The sequence below is a fragment of the Apis dorsata genome, unplaced genomic scaffold (genome assembly GCF_000469605.1).
Source record: "Apis dorsata unplaced genomic scaffold, Apis dorsata 1.3 scaffold_1024, whole genome shotgun sequence".
Classification (NCBI taxonomy): Eukaryota; Metazoa; Arthropoda; class Insecta; order Hymenoptera; family Apidae; genus Apis; species Apis dorsata.
The window spans coordinates 228,981-235,162 of NW_006264123.1; positions in this window are offsets into that span (position 1 = coordinate 228,981).

A 6,182-nucleotide genomic window follows, 5' to 3' on the forward strand; every position below is an offset into this window, starting at 1 on the left:
TCAAAAAATAAGTATTCGCAAAGCCCTCAACTTAACTTAACATAGAAAGAAATGGCAATGTGATTATAATCGTAAAGATATCGAATTTCCCGCCATTGAACATGGAACATACCTGATACGATCGCGATGATAACAACACTAGAATGTCGAATAATAATTTAATGATGAGAAACGCGAACTATAGGCACACAAATGGAACGTCACCAGCCGCAGCTATGAGCCAACTGATATGAAAGTCGAAGTCTAGCAAAGGACGAAGAGGAGAGGGGACGGTCTACCAAAGTGTTCGGTTTACTGATAATAAACATCTTTTGTGAATAAGTGGCCGCCCCACCAAACTATTTCAACGGCAATCTATCATTGACACATTCGAATTTACATTGGTATATACCAAATCCTTGGAATTCCGATAATAATTTGGAATTTACGTGGTGTACGGAGAAAACATCTTTTTTAAATAAAGATAGAAGAAAAAGATTTAAATGTATATCGATTGGAAATTTTTTTTAATAATTGTTATATATTTATATAATCATATTTAATAAATAAAGAGATTATGAAAACTTTTTTTTTAAATTAAGAAAATAAAAAGATTTTTTGGGAAAATTTTGATGTTTGATTTATTTAATACAGAACATAAAATTGGAGCTGTGAATTGTAATTGGAAGATTTTAAAAATTATGAATTAATAATATTAATAAGTGAATTATTAACATAATTTGTATTGTAAAATTACATATTAATGATTTATAAAAGAGAATTAAAAATAAATATCACAAAAAAAAGTGATTTGAAAAGAAATTGAAAAATTAATTCAATGTATAGCATAAAGCTTTGTTATATTTTAAATGAAAATGTACTTCACTAGATGTACACACTTTTAAAACTTCTAAATTCAAATTTTAAATTTTCGAATTTTAAAACTTTTTGCTTTTGTGATTCAAAACTTTTGAAATTAAGATAAATATTAATTGATATATATAATTGAATTTGTATTTTATTTATTTTTTATTTTAATTGATTTATGGTTTTATATATTTTAATCGTGGAAAAAAATTAAAATATATAAATATATAAATTTAACTTTATGAATTTATAAGTTTATTATACACTTTTTTTATTAAAAAATTCAAAAATTAATTTAAAAAATTTTTAAATATGTTAAAATTTTTTTAGCATCAAAATCTTTTTGAAAAATAAAAAAAATATATGCATTTTAAGTTTCGAGAATTTCGAAAATTCAAATCTGATAAAATTTTAGTTTCGCGAATCAAAAATTTCAATCCATATCTATGTAATTATAAATTGTAAATTAAATTATAATTGCTTTTCAATATAAAAAGTTGACTATAAAAAATTTAATATAAAATATTAATATTAAAATTAAATTAATGATTTCTATTTTAAGTTTCTGTTTTTAAATAAAAACATCTTTCATATTTTTTTGATTTTTAAATTTGCAACTAGAATTTCTATAAAAAATATATCTAAGAAATCGATAAGAATATTCAGAAATGGAAATTTTTAATTATGATAAGATAAACGATAATTTTTTTAACGATTAATGCTATAATATTTCACACAAGTAAAATTACTGATCGTCTTTAATTAATAATTATATCCAATAGAATTTTGATTATTGAAGAAACAATAAAGGAAGTAATTAATTAATTATAGAAATAAAATATCAAATCTATATTTGTTTTTAAAAAATCAATGAATTTATTTAACTACTTGCAGATTTTACAGTTATTATTACCAAATAAAATTTTTAACATTTCTACTGTAACTTTCTATCGAACCGATGGATTCTTAATATTTTCCTTATATTACACAAGTCATAAAAAATGACTAAAATTCATAGATTAATTTTCTAATTTTAATTTGCAGATCATTATAATGTGATATTTTTTATTAGAACCTGTTTAAAGGTATTTCTTCTTTAAAGGAATGCTAAGTGTTACTTAGTGAAGATATTAAAGAATAATGTTCAATCAAGAAAACTTTCTAAAAAGAAATGAAATTTCAGATATTTGATAATTGATCGAACAATAATTTGAGCAGAATCCATTATCAATAAAACTCTATTTATATAAATCTGTCAAGGAACAAATGTTCATATAATCAGATTTTTCATAAAATAGAATTATTATTTCGACTATTGTGATTTTTTGTTCGATTAATAGAAATTCAATGTTTATATAATAATGTATTAAATATTATAAATTTAAAAATGATTTTGCAAGCATAATAATTGTCTTATGTTTAATGAATTAATTTTTTATTTGATATTATTAATATTATAAAAATATTTATAACTAAATTGATAATTAGGATAATAAAAACTGTAATACAAATGATCAAGTAATGTAAATTATGTAAAATTTCGTTTATATATCTAAATGGAGCTCGTATAAACGGAATTCTATTGCAATAATAATTTATGAAATATATTAAAAATATTCCAACTCCAAAAAAATCAAATCAAATAATGTATAATATATTTATATAATGTATATATTTATATAATATTTATATAATATATTTACATAATATAGTTTTAATATAATTAAACAATGTGATTAATAAATCTTCTACATTTTATAACAGTCCTCTTACAATATTCGAAAAATTATAATATACATTGTTTTTATTTTGTTTTTTTGTTGAATAAAATTTTCAAAATTAATTTCTTTTTCTTAATATGAGAGATAAAATATATATTTTACTTTAAAAAAAATTGGTTTTGAAATTTAAGTTTTTTTTTTTTAATATTTAAATCTTATTTAATGAGATTTCTATAATGCGATTTATAATATGATATTTTTGTGGAACCTAACTTCTTTTTTATAAAAAATTTACTCATTATTATCATGCAGAATCTTTAAATGTTTTACTTATTATATTATTTATAAAAATCAAGAAAAATAATTTGAATATTGTATTACATTCTAATTATATTATAATTATTCTCTATATCTAGTAATAATATTTTATAATAAAACTCGTTAAAAGATTTTCTGATTCTAGAAAAAGTCAATTTACAGAGAAGTATATGATTTTTATGCAAACACATATTTTTCATATCATATACATGTTTTGCATTTGCATGTAAATATAAATGAATGTATTATTTTATTATATATAATAATATATTAATCTATTATTTTATTATTAGTACATTTTTTTTATATTAGATTTATTTGAATAATAGTTCAATGTTACAAGAAATTTTTATTATATTTTAAATAAAACTCTTCGATATAATATTACAAATTGTAAACATTCTGAATGATGTGATCTTTTTTGATTTTTAAATAAATTCGTATAATTTTTAATATACTTCAATTAATATACTTCATTATAAAAGTTTTTTTCTGATAAAAGAACTATTTATGTCAAAAAATCTATTTCAAAGATATTTTAATTTAAATTTTCATAAAAGAAAAAAAAATATGCTACAATACCAATAATTCTAAACATATATAATTTCATTTTAAAATATGTAGAATAGAATAAACTTTTTCAATCTATAAATTAATTTTTTTAGATAATTTTTAGATACCAATTCAAAAAGAAAACACCCAGAAAAAACTATTGATATATTTCCTGACTTGGTATTTTTATTGCTTCAAAAATATCTAAAAAAAATTTTAGATAATTATTATTATATATAATAATATATTTTTAATATATTAATAATATGTTTAAATTTTTCTCAATAAAAATAAAAAATTTAATAAAAAGTCAAAACAATTTCACTTCATCGAAATCAGCGATCTATTATTAGTAAAATATTAAAATAAGCTTCAAGTATGTTAAATGATTTCAAGAAGAGTATATTTTATTAAGAGCATAATTAATTTTTTCATAAATCAGCGCCTAAAAATTATATGAAAATTATTAATTACATTTTAAAAATTTGATTTTTAAATGGAATCGTATAATTTTTAATTACAACATTAATCACATAACTCATATTTTTTATGAAAAAGCTATTTATAATAAAAATTTTATTTGAGAGATATTTTAATTTGAATTTTGTAAAAATTTAATGTGCAAAACATAAAGTACAAAACATAAATCATGAATAATTACATAAGTACAAAACATAAATCATGAATAAATATATTGCTACGCGTGTTCCTTATGTTTTATATAATAAGTTTTACAAAATTTAAAAATATTTAATATTTTTTTATAAGAAATACCAAGCTGCGTCGTTTATATAACGAATGTATTAAAAAATATATGTATAATAAATATATTTAAAAAGAAAATTAATCTTTACAAACTCAACTTTATAAAATGTATTTATCAAAATACATCTTTTTAGAAATTCAAAATAATTGATCTAAAATATTTTTTGATGTTACAATAAAACAATATACAAAAATAAATAAGATATTCAAATAATCCAAAGAAGTGAATTACAATATATCATTATATGCAATTATAATGAATAAATGAACATAATAAAATTATTGATATTTCTCAAAAATATATAATTTTATATTGTATTTTGTTTGATATATTCTAATAATATATCATATAGTGATTGTTAAAACCGAAAAAGCTACTAATTCAATGTTACAATGTTATTATAATCTTTCTTTCAATTGAGAAAAAAAATAATAAAATTCTTTATTAAAATAATGAGAAACAATAATTATCTCATTGGAAATAACAAAATGAAAATGATTACATTGTTAAGTTGAAAATTTTTTTTTTCTTTTAATATATCATTTCATTGAAATTTACAATTTTTTTATATTTTTTATTTTATATATATATTTATTATATTATATTACATATTTTATTTTAATATATATATTTCTTATTAAATTAATTTATATAAGTAAATCCACAGTTGTATGTATCTCTTTCCTTCTTTTTTTTTTTTAAACTCTCCAAAAATTTTTCCACATTAAATCACTAGATATATTTTTCTACATATTAATATTTATTTGAATATTTTAATATATTTTAGCTATATAAAAAATCCGCAATCTAGTAATTAACAATTTAAATTTCTAATTTTTTAACACCATTTTGCTTTTAATAATATTAAGTAATAAAATTAAGTAATAAAACAATTGTGTTATTTTTTTTTATAATAGAATGATAAAATAAGCACATATTTATAAACAAGCAATATTATTTTACAGATACAAATGATTGAGATGATGAGAATAAGTTTCACAATTGAATGTGTAATGAACATGTACACTTACAATTATATACTTCTTTATATGCATACTATATTCAGTTATATTCAGAATAATTTCTTATTCAATTTTGGAAAATCGTTATAAATTAATATAATATTATTATATTGAGGAAAATTTTTTATTCAATTCTGATTTTTCAATTTTCAATCTTGAAGTTTTTGTTTCAAACTTATATTATATATATTATACATATCTATAAGTTATTGATATATATATAGAATAACTTAGAAAGATTAATTCTAGAAATCAAAAACAAATACAAAAATTGATATACAGAAATATTAGTTAAAACTTTATTATATTATAGACAATTTTATGTCAGATAAATTGAATTGAAATAAAAATGAAAATGCTTCTTTTATATTATTTATTCATTTCATCTAATGTAAATTTCAAAGGCTTATAATTTAATAAATAATCGATATTCTTTAGCAACTATTTTTGTTTTGATCTTTAGAATTGATTCTCCTAAGATTATTCATAAATATATTAACATTTTATATATGAAACTCTTTTTTAAATCTCACGATAATAATTAAAACTAATAATAATAAATCAATAAATAAACTAATCAATCTCAACTTTGAAGAAAAATTTTTCATTTTTTTTAAATTATGGTTTTTATAAAATAATATTTCTATAATTTTTTTTTGTTGCACAATATTATTTATAATATTACATAATTTATAAATTCTTTCTTGTTATTATTTTAAAATTTAAATTTATTTTAATTTTAACATTTCTTATATTTTTTTTTTCATCATAAAAAAAAATTGATTTGATTACATATTAATTCAACGATTTAATGATTAATAAATAATATATAAAAATTTAATAAATATATAAAAATTTGATATAATATGTATATAATATAGCAAAAATATTTATTGTAAACGTTAATTACCGATTGTTAAAAATTTCATTTTTTTTTTATTTTTTTTTTATAATAAA